The sequence below is a fragment of the Maniola jurtina genome, chromosome 8, assembly GCF_905333055.1.
Source record: "Maniola jurtina chromosome 8, ilManJurt1.1, whole genome shotgun sequence".
NCBI lineage: Eukaryota > Metazoa > Arthropoda > Insecta > Lepidoptera > Nymphalidae > Maniola > Maniola jurtina.
The window spans coordinates 7,845,536-7,861,550 of record NC_060036.1 but is presented as its reverse complement, the minus strand read 5'-3'; positions in this window follow the sequence as shown (position 1 = coordinate 7,861,550).

Here is a 16,015-nt window from a genome sequence, read left to right as displayed (position 1 = left end):
ATGGCAGCGGGAAAGAAGTGGATCCAGTTCACTAAGAGCATAAGTAGGTAGGTAAGTATTTAGGCTGTAGATGATGACAGCAGGTTGGATCTTGTTTTATAAATTTGCATCTGAAGAATTTACCTAACATAGCGGAACGTTCCAAACCTCCAAATCGTGACGATGAAACTCGTTTCTCTGTCGTTGCAATAACGGAACAGGGTAAGTGTAAGTACTATCAATTAAAAAAAAAGAATATTAGTCATGATAAGCATGGCTAATCCCCCTTCCCCTCCAATTAAGCGTTAAGCTTACGTGCCAGGAGTGGGTACGACAATCATAGTACAACGGATGGGGTTTGAACCGCCCCGGCCTTCCGGCTTTGAGTCGGCTCCTCAACCGTTGAGCTATTGAAGGAATTTAAATATAATCTCTTCAGAATACTCCAACTGTCAATAGAACACATAAAAAACTATTGAATTTTTAAATTATTTTTTTACTAGCTGATGCCCGCTAGTTTGTTCGTGTATATTTAAGTTTTTAAAACCCCTGTGGGAACTCTTTAATTTTCCAAGATAAAAAGAAGCTTAGTCACTCTTCAGGTCTTTAACTATACCGTCCCATGTATGTCGACCCTTGCTCCGCTGTGACGTAATTGAAAATCAATCAACAAACCAATAAACAAACAAACACACATACGTATTTACAATATGGGTGATGAGTAAGCGGCAAAAATCATCATCATTATCATTATAGATATAGCTCATAGACATAGGTCTCTTGTAGGGATTTCCACACGCCACGGTCTTGCGCCGCCTAAACCTTGCTGTGACTTGTTTGCTGTCACCTGTCCACCTAGTGGGGGGGGGGGTCTTCCAATGCTGCAGTTACTCTCACGCCGGGAGACGTGTCCAAAGAATTTCAATATGCGACTCTGTACTAACGCCGAAAGCCGTTGTTTAATTCCAAGTTCTTGGAGTATAGAGACGTTGGTGCGAAATTCGGTCCATGAGACTCTTTGCCAAAACTACGTAACGTTTAATACCGGTAACATTGTAGGTACACACAGGTATAGAGATGATTTCCTATCTTTCTAATTTACGATCATAGGAGGCACAGTATATCAAAGCTTATCTTTTAGATAAGTAATAGCATGACTGTGATAGCGTTCAAGTGTTTTATTTAACAAGTAGATAAATAAAAAAAATATGATATCACTACCCAACACTACCCATATTAAGTACAAATGCGAAAGTGTGTTTGTTTATTGGTTTCTTGGTTTGTCCTTCAATCTCGCCGCAATGGAGCAACGGATCGGTCTCATTTTTTGCATGGATATATGTAATTTAAAGACCTGGAGATTGGTACAGGATGGTTTTATCCCAGAAAATCATTGTGTTCTCACGGGATTTTAAAAATCAAAATCCATCTGGACGAAATCGCAGCCATCCGATAGTAATCTTATAATAAGACACGGACATAAGCTAAACTAAGCTAAGGGGTGTTATAAGTTTGACGTGTATATCTGTGTATCTGTCTGTGGCATCGTAGCTCCTGAACTAATGAACCGATTTTAATTAACTTTTTTTTTTTGTTTGAAAGGTGGCTTGTCGAGAGTGTTCTTAGCTATAATCCAAGAAAATCGGTTCAGCCGTTTGACAGTTATCAGCTCTTTTCTAGTTACTGTAACCTTCACTTGTCGAGGGTGTTATAAATCTTTAATTTACACTTTAAACACTGTTTTGCAATGGCAAATCTAAGATCTCTTTCCTAGTCATTCGACCCCATGAAGGATTTTTGCACTAGACGATATAACGCTGTAACTTGCTTATGACGATTTCTGGAATGTCGATTGTGTGTATCACTAATATTAGGTATAAAAGCGAAAGTTTGTGTGTATGTATGTGTGTATGTGTGTTTATGTGTATATGTTTGTATGTTTGTAACTCTTTCACGCAAAAACTACAGGTCGGACTTGGCTGAAATTTAGAGTGGAGGTAGATTATACCATTGATTAACACATAGGCTACTTTTTATCTCGGAAAATCGACGAGTTCCCCCGGGATTTTAAAAACCTATACCCACGCGAACGAAGTCGTGGGCATCAGCTAGTTCGCTTATAAACATTAATTCTCTGCTTTAATCAGATTAGTAGTCTAATATATCTAAGGTCTTAATAGAAGTCAGTGATTAAACTGGTTTCCAAACGACGACGGTCAAAATTAGTCACAGCAGCAATTTGTTGGTGCTATATCAGCCATCTGTGGGCAATCTCCAACAAACAGCCCGTGTCAGCTTTCTCTGCCTGAAAACGGAAAGCAATTAAACTTGCTTCTGAACTGTTGTCTGAATAGGTATTGTATAAAGTACCTACTTTCAGTTATGAACTACCTACATGGTAGATGGTAGCCTTGGTAGCATAATATTTCTACATCAGATTTAAAATTAATGATTTTTGGATATTCTCTCTTTATAATGAGTGACAGAAGACTTCCCCTCGTGTTAAAAACGGTTTTGTCACAAAGACAGACAGAATGGCATTCAAACGAACAGACTGAAAGACGGACGAGAAAGTGTTCCTCTAAAGAGTCTTAAGAATTCCCTATTTCCATTAAAAGGTATGAAACCAAATAAATTAATTGTTTCTAACTGCTCTCCTACCAATGCAGCTGATATCGTCCGTACTTACCTATTTGCAATTTAACTTTTGAGTACCTACACAAAAAAAACAAGTAGCTGTTAATTCCATTATTTTAGAAATACGAGATGTAATACTCTTCAAGCAAGGTAAGGTATTCTTGGAATGTAGCATAAGACGAATAAGGCCAACCATTTTAGCGATGTGCCCGACATTAAGGCGAAACAAAAACGAAAAAGTAATCTCATACGAGAAAAGAAACTTTCATAATATTTAGACGCAGGCAAGAACCGAGTATACTCGAGTAAAAATTTTTACTTTGAAGTTTTATTTACCTGTTGTATATTAACTTTACGAATACAGAGATTCACTCAGTTTTATATGGAGTTTACTTGGTAAAAAGATATTATAATAAATATAATATGACACTGGTATACCTACTGCCCTGAGATAAACTTTATGAACTTGGTTTAGATTCAACTACTTAATTGTTCTAATATTGTTCTAATTCAATCTTGTTAATTCATTAGGTAGGTACCTATACAATAAGTAGTATACGTTACAATAAGTAGGTACGTATAAAGTTTAAAATAAGAACAGGAAATTTCTTAAATAATTTGGTCTCCATAATAATTATATGGACCACAATATTAAGAAAGCAGTTTGAGACAGAAATTCCAATTGGATACCTATAAAAAAATTAAATCAACGCAAACGAAATCACGAGAATAAGCTAGTCCCTAATCCCATATTATAATAAATGAAGAAGTGTGTTTTTTGGGGTTCCGTATCTCAAAATAAAGGAATGCTTATAGGATCACTTTGTTGTCTGTCTGTCTGTTTATCTATCTGTTTGTCAGTCCGTCTGTTCGTCTGTCGTGTCTGTCAAGAAAACCTATACCTGTACTTCCCCTTGTACGTTATACGCGTCGATGTGTATACGCTTTTAGGTTCGTCCTTCGGAACCGAACAATGGATCGACGTAATGTTTTGATCTGCAGAGTGACATATAGGCTACTTTTTACTCTGTGAAAACAAGCAGATTTTGCGGGATGGTATGCCATTTCATACGCCTTTGTCCTTCAATCATGCAGCAACAGCTCAAAGGATTATATTATTTTTCGCATGGATATACCTGGGCACTCGGGCTTTGATTTAAAATGGAAGGTGTTTCTTATAATGTCATTGCAAGTTTTTTATATTCTGTGAATTTCTTTCTGTGAATCTCTTTGGTTCTTCACGTTATAAAATATCTTCCGAAAATATTTTAAAACGTATGAATATCTCATTCTTATAAACATAATATTTCATAACTTACGAGAATACACAAGTTGTGGCAGTTGACAATTTTCAGGATTGAATAGCGGAAGCATCCGGAATGGATCCCGAATGGAATCTATTGATGTGGCAACATGAGTTTATATATCTTGTCTGGTACAATTTTACGCTTCAAGAAATATGATGGGTTCTATAAGTTTACGCAAAATTCTTCAGCTCGATACTGAATATTAAATTCAAAACGTTATATTACGTGTTATGGATATTAGTCACGAATGAGGATATGCACTCGCATAGGATTTCTAATATAACTCTTAAGAGTCATTACCTAGACATATTCTTTTTATTTTTTCTGTCTTTATCTAACGCTACGTGGGGTCGGCAGGACATGTCTTCTTCTTCCACTTACTTCTGTCATCCGTCAAAGCATTACCCACCACTTTTACACGCATAACCTCTTTTACGCCTATAGTTTTTAACCCCCGACCCAAAAAGAGGGGTGTTATAAGTTTGGCGTGTGTATCTGTGTATCTGCGTATCTGTGTATCTGTCTGTGGTATCGTAGCTCCTAAACTAATGAACCGATTTTAATTTAGTGTTTTTTGTTTGAAAAGTGGCTTGATCGTGAGTGTTCTAAGCTAAAATTGAAAGAAAATCGGCTCAGCCGTTCGACAGTTATCAGCACTTTTCTGGTTTTGTTATAGAGGTTTTTCTGTCGGGGGTTTTTTAAATTTTGAGTTATGTACGAACTATGTAGGTCTATACCTATTAAACCATGTCGCGTGGGCAACGCACGGTCCGGTCGGGAACCTCGGAATTTTCTGCTGCCCGTAACCAGTAAGCCATTGAGACTTTACGCAAATTCTGAAATGTTTATTTTTATACTTGCCGAGTTAAAGTAGGCGCCAATAGCGGTTTTATAGAACATTCGCGTTGGTCCACAATTGCTGACCATAAAGGTGCCCACGCACTCGAACTGAACTGCAACGCGCGCAGCTGGTCGTGTCGCGGCTAGAGAGAATATCGTGCGGGGCGACGCGATGCCGCGACGCGCAGTTCAGTTGCAGTTCAGTTCGAGTGCGTGGGCACCTTAATGACTCAGCTACTTATATTTTTTTTGTTTTCTGATAATATTACTTAGAAAGCCATGTCTATCCATCGATACATAGAAATACTTGAATATAGTTACCTACATCAGCAAAAACGATTTTCCTTTCCTATTAAGATTCATTTCATGAATAAAACTGCGTGTCCCCGGGGACAGGCATGGAATGGGTATATATAAATTGGATCGGAGTTTTTTCAGTCGCGATACGTCAAAGTCTCCTCTAATCGCCGAACGTTTGTGAAAGCAGTACGCGTCACTGGTCGCATCTCATATTTACACCGCTATACACAGGTTCCACCTTAGCGGAGCGGAGAGATGTGTTCAGTCGACCAATAATATTCTTAATAGATGATGTGAAAAAATTATCACTTCATCTTAAGGATGCCTGTCAACCGAAGCGGAATGGTGCGGAGATGTGTTTAATCGAGCAATAAGGTTTTTGAGAGATGACGTGGTATACCATGGATGTAGGAAGTAGTAATAAAGGTATTTGGGTATACTTAGGTATCTAATTATCACGTCATCTATCAATATTGAATCGGTACTATATTGATCCGCTTAACACATTTCCGCTCCACTCCATTTGTGTAGAAACCTTCACTAAAAATATCCTGTCCAGCAAAAAAAACACAAAATAAAAAAAAATAACTTTACTGTACTGTACGTAAGCACACAAAAACTTAAAATAAATAACCCTACTGTACTTAACATTCTGCAGGTATCTAATACAAGTAATAAAATATGTACATAATCTTACCGTCCATCCATTGTACATTCAAAGCGAAACATACATTTTATTACTGGTCAATTCGATAAATTTATTACACTAACCTCATATGCTGGTTTATATTAATAAATAATTATTTATATTTTTACCCACGTGAGGTGAATATAATAAATCTTTAACCAATGGTTCATTAATTTTATTTTTGACCAAAATAAATAATGAAAAACCCGTGAAGAAGAGCAAAAATTTAATTTCTGGTAATCATTATTATATTAATTATTTTCAAGTAATCACACCACCACAGTTTTCACTCTAATGATATGACACCACTGACCGTAACCTAATTCATCCAAGACCGTTACAAATTCAAACAAGTAGGTATGTAGTTCCTTAATTTTTAGAGTTCCGTTCCTCAAAACGGAACCCTTATTGGATCACATTCAAAAGAACTTGTAAAAGTCTAATTGAATAAAAATATTTTGAATTTGAATTTGAATTTGAATTTGACTTTGCTGTCTGTCTGTCTGTATGTCTGTCTGTCTATATATCTGTATGTCTATCTGTATGTTTGTCCGTCTGTCCGTATGTCGTGTTTGTCAAGAAAACTTATAGGGTACTTCCCGTTGACCTAGAATCATTAAATTTGGCAGATAGGTGGGTTTTATAGCACAAGTAAAAGAAAAAAAAGAAAAAACGGTTTTGGGCAGTCTGATATAAAAGCAATTTTTGACGTTTCGTTTCTTATACTCCCGTACTTATCTCCATAGAAAAAGGAACCGTTATAGGATCAATTCATTGCCTGTCTGTTGTGTCTGTCACGACACGACAGAGACAGACCGTCAAGGGAATCAAAACCTATAATATGATACTTCCCGTTGACCTAGAATCATAAAATTTGGCAGGTAGCAATGCCTTACAGCATAAGTAACGGGGAAAATCCGAAAACCGTGAATTTGTGGTTACATCACAATTTTTTTACTATTCAAATGTTGTTCAAGCGATGTATACTTCTTTCATTGTTCGTGTCAATTTATTTCTGAAAAAAGCCACGTCAATTAGCTGAAATAGGAAGTGGACTCAAAGCTTTCATTGGGAGTTGGAATATTGCCAGTTGGTTTCTGTCTTTGATTTTGTTTTTATTGCTTTATTTGCTACTACATTTGCTTGCGCTGCTCTGGAATTTAGTGACATTTACATTTTAATAAAGATATTATGTTAGCCCATCTGTTTTAGAATGGCAATAAAACAAACACGTCCATAGGACTATGTTTATATGTTTAAATGGATTTTTTTAGTTTCAAGTTGGATCATATATCATGTTTCAATGTTTAGAGCAAAGTTTCATGAGTAGTTATGTTGTACCTACTTAAATTGAAGAAGATTGTTTGACAAATTAGATAGATACGACTTATAAATTAGTGTTTTATTTGGAAAAAAAATTGGTGCTTGATTTTTAAGTCCTTGATTTTTATAAATTCAACTTTCATGGTGCGTAGTGTTAGCTACCTATACTTATATTCAGACATTAGATGGGCTCTACCACAGAATCAGGAAAAAGACACTAGGATTTCTGTGGGCTCTACTTTTAACAGGGCTCTCTTCGTCACTCGCTTCATACAATCGTAGTTCCAATTTCATTGGAATATTAAGCAACCAAAGTCCATGAAATTTTGCAGACATATTCTAGAAACTAATATCCGTGTCTGTGGTTTTCCAGATTTCTGTTAAAATATTCGGTTTCAAAGTTATGCGGTCTTAAAAATTTACATACAAATCTTTGAGCCCCTGTAATTTTAAAACTACATATTTTTAGAAAAATCTAAAACACCACAGACACAGATATTAGTTTCTAGAATATGTCTGCATTTCATGGACTTGGGTTGCTTAATATTCAAATGAAATTGGAACTACGATTGTATGAAACGAGTGTCGGAGAGAGCCCTCTTAATAGTTTTGCTTGACGCATTAAATAGATGCTAAGATTGTTTTTAGTATGTATGCATATTTTGGCAAAGGTAGGTATATAGGTAAGTCATTACTTTCGCCATAAAGAAAAAACCAAAAGTACAAACTCGAAGTAAACACTTTTTCTATTAGATAAACTTTGTATGGGACTACAATATCATATCTAGTACCAGCATATCTGATTGAAGCTATAGATAGTGAGTAGTATTATAAATTATGTTTCTCAACATTCTGTAATGTAGGCTGTTATTAGATTTCTTCGTCATAATAAAACTCGAGCTCTGAAATGTAGCATTGAAATGTAAAGTAAGAAAAAATAATATTAACAAGGTACGCTCGGGTTTGTTAATGTAGCTGCACCGGGTAAGGAATGTATGGCATTTTACAGAATTTTAATTTTAAAAGTATTATGAAATTATAATAACTACATTTAACAGGGCTCTCTCCGTCACTCGCTTCATACAATCGTAGTTCCAATTTTATTTGAATATTAAGCAACTAAAGTCCATGAAATTTTGCAAACATATTCTAGAAACTAATATCTGTGTCTGTGGTGTTTTAGATTTTTATAAAAATATGTAGTTTTAAAATTACAGGGGCTCAAAGATTTGTATGTAAATTTTTAAGATCGCGTAACTTTGAAACCGAATATTTTAACAGAAATCTGGAAAACCACAGACATAGATATTAGTTTCTAGAATATGTCTGCAAAATTTCATGGACTTTGGTTGCTTAATATTCAAATGACATTGGAACTACGTTTGTATGAAGCGAGTGACGGAGAGACCCCTCTTAACGGATGAATGTGGCACTTTTTTGCAGTGCTTACTTTTTAATGGTATGGATTAATAGCAAAAGATGCTGTGTACCGTTTTTAATTATTCCTTAAGTTTTTAAGACATGCTTTTCATCGTATAAATGTGGTATAGTTTGGTTGGTAAGGCGAGCTGAAATTAATTTTATATCGATATATAATTATTCAATCAATTGTATAACGTGACTTTATATCAAAATACATCCTATTCAGATATTTAGGTTATAAATGAATTAAATATTTTTAATTGTTCAAAAAAGTCATACCATACTGCTGCATAATATAACCGAATAAGATAACCTACCTAATAATTAAAAATTTAAGCCCCACTACGCTTAACAAATATGATATTTAGCATAGTTTCAAACTTTGTACTAAGTATTTTTTAAATTGCAATACAGGTTTGCGCTTGACGGCAATTATTATGCTTTAACGTGAACGTGGTTTCTAAAACAATGTTTAAAAAAATAGGGAACGATATTATTGTAGACTAAACGAATATAGACTAAACGAACTGTTAAGTATTTAATTAAGAGAATCGCAGCTTTGACAGTGAAGGAGTCACCATAGCATTCTTTCAAATAATTTCATTTCTTGCAAACTATTCAGCCATCTTAAACTTTAAGCGTAAGTTTCTTGGAGCCACTGTCTCCATTAGTTGACATATTTTATAACTTCTGGCATATAGCCATTAGGGACGACACCATAAGATTTTCGAAAATCTGGCTTTATTGCTTGTCTACATTATAAAGGGAATCTCCGTGTATTATTTGGGCTGTTGGTGTGTTGAAGGGTCAGTCAAAGTTAGGACTTCTCTTTTGATATATTAAAATTAGGAAGAAAGATTTTAGTAATAATACCTAACTTACATACATAAGACATTAAAAAGAGCAAGTTCTTTTACAACGTACCTATGAGTAGATATAATTCCTCATATTTTTAAACAAACAAGGTGACTTTTGTAGGGATTTACAATCCTCAGGCTCTGTTACAATAGGAACTAATATTATTGAAACACCTACACATTTTAGTGTATTTTTATTTACAATAATTTTTTCTATACAAGCAACGTTTATTAATATACTGACAGATCCACCCGGCTTCGCTTGGGTGATATTATGTATACCACTACAATATACAATACTATATAGCATTTGTATCTTCTGGATAAAGTAGCTTTCTAAAAGTAAAAGAATTATTAAAATCAGCTCAGTAGTTGTGATTACAAACAAGCCTTTCCTTTTCATCATAATATTAGTACGTACCTATAGAGTAAGTAATAGATAATATAATTAGATATGAGAGCTAGTGCAAGTCAATACTTGTATTTTAATTAAATACACTCTGCTTGTTGTTATAACAGGGCTAGGTAAATTGAAATACATGTACAAAGGTAAGGGTACGTAGGTACCTTCCTACGTAATTGTGGAACTAATTAAAAGTAAATTCGAGTAAAACATACTTTACTTTGAGGAACAAGTTATTATTTGAACACCTGATAATAAGATTTCTAGCTAAAATATTATTATATCTGTAATTTTTCAGTGAATGAAATATTTCATCAACATCAAGCTGAGTTCGGGCCCTTTCGTTGGCACGACACACAGTACATACATACACTGTTTAAGTTAATTTAGTTTTTAAGTTTTATATTTTAAATTTTATATTTTAAATTTTATATTTTAGGTTTTAAATTTTTTATTTTTTATTTTTAGTTTTGTATAAGCGTCATTATTTGTAATACTATGTTTATGTGTCGATTTCAACGAATAAATTTTATTCTATTCTATTTAAATGATTTGAGTAACGAATTATCGGCACTTTGGTTCAGCGTACCGGAACCAGGAATCAGCTTAACCTGTGTATTTTCAAGGCAAAAGTCAATAAAGGCATCTTCTGAGCCAGTACGCTCTAGCTTAGACCTAATCATTGCTTCAAAGTTTGTAATTATAATATAACTAGCTGATGCCCGTGACTTCGTCCACGTGGATTTAGGTTTTTAAAAATCCCGCTAATTTACCGGAATAAAAAGTAGCCTTTGTCACTCTCCAGGTTTTTAACTGTACCCATGCAAAAAATCAAGTCGATCCGTTGCTCCGTTGCGACTTGATTGAAGGACAAACCTATATGGTTAGCGTTAGACAGCTGGGCGATCGGTCAGTTTTCATAAAAGGTTTTCGCGCAATTCAAACCTGTCAAAATAGAATTTCTGCATTGGGCCAATGTGTACTATAACCTTAACACATAAAGTTGTTGAATTGACTCTCAATAAGTTGACAACCTTATTCATGTCTCCAAAGTTATGAAATATTTATCAGACAGAAACTTGAAATTGGCAGTTATTGAACGAAAATTTCAATAAGTTTCAGACCACTTCGTATTATCCGCTTTTAAATTGTACTTTTTAGGCACACAGCTGATTCCCGCGAATTCATCTGCCTGGTCTAAGTAACTTGACTCCGGTGCCACTTATCGGATTCTAGCATAGCTATGTAGGTACTGTCGTCCCAGTACAAAGCATAAAATATCTTGTTTATAGAACTAATCCATATAATTATATATATATATAAGCTGACTGACTGACTGACTGGCTGACTGACAGACTGAGTAATCTATCAACGCACAGTTCAAACTACTAGTGGCGTGTAACTAGATAGCTATTATGACGTAGACATCCGCTAAGAAAGGATTTTTGAAAATTCTCTTAAGGGAGTAAAATACGGGTTTGAATTTGTGTAATCCACTCGGACAAAGTCGCGAGAATAAGCTAGTATTATTATAAATGCGAAAGTGTGTCCGTCTGCCTGTGTCCCTTGTCCGTCCCCGGGATGCAAGCTATCTCTGTACCTTTCGTCAAAATTGGTTAAACGGATAGACCGTGAAAAGCTAGCAGACAAACAGACATACTTTCGCATTAATGATATTAGTAAGGATTATGATTTGATAATTACTAAACAAACAGAATTTTTATCAAAAATAATATTATATTTGTCCCATATTTTAGAATATTTATAATATGTTTAGAAACTTGATCCTTCTAAATAAAATACATCTACGCTGTTCTCTCTCTTTATTGTTATTTTATGGCGCAGCGACAAAAGTTTTATAGCCGTTTTTATGGGATTGTAGTAAATTTTTTATTTAATATTTAAATGTAATCAATATAACATACCAAAAGTCTCTTTCAGGATATTCAAAATATTTTCACGGTTATCAATTAGACCTAGCAGCAAAGCTGTGATAAACTTGAAAATTTTGAATATAACCATTGTTGTTATTGGCTGAATTTAGTTTTTGTAAAGCCATGCGTCGATCCTGCGCCTGGATCTCTCTCCGGTCGTGTCGGATTGCCGTCCCATCGGACTATGAGAGGGGCTATGAAAGTGACTATCAGAAGGGCTATGAGAGTGACTATGTGAGGGGATATGAGAGAGGATGTAGAGCGTGCAACTATGTTAGCTCACACACTTGAGCACTATAATATAAACCGAGCAAATGGCTGTTTCTGTGGGGATTTGTTGCCGTGATCGAAATTCAGTTAGGCCTCGTTCGCACGAGATCTTTTTTGACGTCCGTTAAAAAACCGTTCAAATAGGACAAATGCATTCCCAAGTATCTGTTCACATGTCAACGCTTTTTTAACGCACACTTAGTATTGTCAGAGCAACGCGTGGTTTTAACGCAACGCTTATTTCTGCGAATTAGGGCTTAGTAGGACATTAAAGATTTTGTTTGATCTTGACACGCATAAGCTACTTGAATTTATTTAATAAAAGCAATTAATTGGCTAAATCTAGTGCCTTTCCGAAAATAATAATCAAACCACAACTAAATAGATACCTTTCCACAATTGGTGATAAGACCTGTCGAAGTGTCTGCCAACTTAATTGATTTGCTAACGAAATGAACCTCGATTCAAGCTGCCTCTATTAAAAGTTAGACGCAAGCCGAGAGTTTCGGTCCAGAGAAATAAATACAATAATAAGTATTATCTTGTTAGTTAACTTATTTGTTAATTGATCAAAACAAGTGCCAGCTTGTTAAAGTATCTTTTTTATAATATACAACACGTCTGCGTGGATTTAGATTTTATAGATCCCGTGGGAACTGTTTGATTTTGCGGGATAAAAAGTTGCCTATGTCAATTACGGGGATGCAAGCTACCTCGATACCAAATTTCATACATAAGCGGATGGATTTTTGGGAATCCCATGGGAACTCTTTGATTTTCCGGGATAAAAAGTAGCCTATGTCCGTCCACGGAATATAATCTAACCCTGTACCAAACGTTAGAATCGGTTAAACTGTTGGGCCGTGAAAAGGTAGCAGACACACAGACAGACAGACCGCATTTATAATATTAGTATGGGTTTTCAATAAATAATACTAGGGTTTATTCAAACATTTTGTAACTAAAACAAACTTAATTTCAGCGGCGAGCAAAAAAATTGTTGGAAAATGTATGTCGAATCCCCAAGTGCTACCGAGGGTGTTTGTATGGACTATTGAGTACATCCCCGGCAACGGGTAGTTTCGCTTTGATTAAACTCTTTCGAGTTCCGAGCGTAGATGTTCCCATTTCATTTTTATCCACTTTACTAGCGCGCTCGAATTGTCGAGGTTTTTTTTTCCTTGCTAGATAAAACAACATTCACTATACATATTTTAGTAAGGAAGGTTTTACAGCGCATGTGTAGAGTCTCAGAGTAGGTAGACAATTTAATAAAGTAAGAATATTATTTTATATCATATTTATTTAGGAGTCTCTACGTAAATATATTAATGGTGAACGAAACCTAATATTTGTGTACTGTAGGTAGGTAGTACTTACCTAAATAAAATCAATCAAACTAATCCAATAACATCTCAAGTGCCAAGTATGAAGTAGCCTAATGTAACCTGAGAATGATTTATTACTAAATTATCTATTTATTAGGAATAGGTATAGCATACCTACTATAAAATTAATAATAATATGAATAATTTCTATTAGTGTTTAAAATGTGATAATACTTTTGATGTCTTTAAATAAAATACATCCGCTTCTTTTTTAGGGTTCCGTATACAAAGGGTGCCGACGAGACCCTATTGCTAAGCTTCAGATATTCGTCCGTCAGCGGGCTCTACTTATCGTGTGAACAGTAATACTCGTAGGTAGGTAGAGAGATGAAATATTCAAAGAATGTGGAGGTATTTCTTTTGCCTTCACGGAACCCTTCGTGATTTTTTGCTTATCCGAGGAGGTCGCACGTGTTTTATCTTGGGTATATATGACATTCACGATCATAGGTATCCTCATTGAAGTATAATATCTTTAGCGCTTCTAATATTAAGTCATCATTATCATGACCAACCCATCGCCGGCCCACTACTGAGCACGGGTCTCCTCTCAGAATGAGAAGGGTTTAGGCCATATTTTCAGTGCGGATTGGCAAATTATATTTAGACGATAATAGTGGATATGGATTGTACACAAAATTTTGCACCGCACGCAACGCACGTTTCAAAGCATCACAGAAACTGTGAACTGTTTGTATCCAAGGTACACACACAGGCACAGGGTGTTTCAATAAGTAAAAGCATAAGTAAAAGTGAAAATGTATATGCCAGGAAGGTATCAGAGGAATAAATTATTATCTTCTTGGCATTCTCGGCGCGCGGGGCATTCCGCACAGGCCGGATATTGCGGTGATGTGACGTCATCTCGCAGGATAAAAATGTTCCCGATATTGTCCGTTAAATTTACGTCTAGAATAACGAGGGTCTTATTCTTCGAGGATGAGAATTCTTGGTTACGAAGTTGTCAGAGATTGTTTCTACCTACCAGCTGCAATTTTTTTTATTATCTTTAATTGCTGAGGTTTTTTACCATTTTTACAATACGTATTTTATCGAGCTCCCTGGTGCTGTAGTCTCATAAGTGGGAGGTTCCGGGTTTGATTCCGGTCAGGGGTGAGTGAGCAATTTATAATTCTAAATTGTTCTGCAGGTCTGGTCTGATGAGTGGCTTCGGCCGTGGCTAGCTATCATCCTACGGGCAAAGTCGTGCCCGCCAAGCGATTTAGTGTTCCAGTATGATGCTGCATAGAAATTGATTAGGGGTTTGGATTTAATGAAACAACCATAATATTCGGAAAGTCGGGGGTTCGATGTGTGCCCCGGGGCACACATTTAATTTTTTGGAATTATGTGGGAATTAAATATCACTTGTTTTGACGATGAAGGAAAACATCGTGAGAAAACCTGCATGCCTGAGGGTTCTCACTGATATTCTTTAAAGTCCACCAATCCGCACTGGGTCAGCGTGGCAGACTATGGTTTAAACCCTTCTCTTTCTGAGGGGAGACTCATATTCAGTAGTAGACCGGCAATGGGCTGATCATGATGATAATGAAGTCGCGGAAAAAAGCAAGCAAGCAGGCAAAAAAGCAGGAACGATGTTGGAAGGAAGGATGGAAGTTTGGTATTTACACAAAATTATATTTTAGACTTTCGCAGTCCACCTTAAATATAAGATAGCCGTAAAAATAAAAACCTATGATTAATATATTCATTGTCACCAATAGAAATTTCATTTCGAATGCGGAATGAATTGCGATCTTTAAATTTTAATTACATTTCGCTTTGAGCGGTTTTAACTTTGTTGTACAATAATAAGCATACAATAATCAAAGGTAACAAAATTTGTTAGTGCTTGCATGGAGAGGCAAACAAATAAATGTGTAACCACACTGTGTGTTATGAGTTCGCAGCTCATCCTCTCGGGTTTTTGGTTTGCGGTAACAATAAATCAACTAATTTATTTTTGAATCGTTGCTAACTACGTTAGGAAACTGTGCTGTACAATTTAACAACTTAAACCAATCCAGGGTAGATACTAAATATACAATGCTATAGTCCCAAGTTTTCGTTATTGTCAGGACAAGGTTTGTAAGAAAACATTTTTTGACGTGACAACGTCCTATAATTCGATAGAGCCGGCTGCACGCACAAAAAAACATGACTCATGCGGCGTTACCTCGCTCTGAGGCGTTCCATGTAAGGCTTAAAGTGCAAGCGAGAGCGCGGAACGAGCGACAAAGAAGCACAATCGGCCTTTGTTGTCACGTTCAACTATAAACAGCTCAGCTTCAACAGTAAACCGACTTTACAGACAACCAATTTTTTGGAAAATTCATGGTAAAAAGCAGTTCCCTAGGGACGCGGACGAAGTCGCGGGCAATAACTAATAACATATAATTATTGTTGTAATTAGTTGTCTCTATTGTTATTCTATAAAACAATCTGTTCGCATACAAAACCCACATTATATTTTATTCAGTTTAAAAAAAAAGACTTTTATGTCTCACAAATCACAATAATTGAGTTCATTCTAGACCTACTGTCTATGGATATGTATGGTCGTGTCTTCGTCCGAGTGGATTAAGGTTTTTTTAAAAATCCTGCGGGAACTCTTTGATTTTCTGGGTTGAAAAGTTGCTCATGTCAATTTCCTGGACGCAAGCT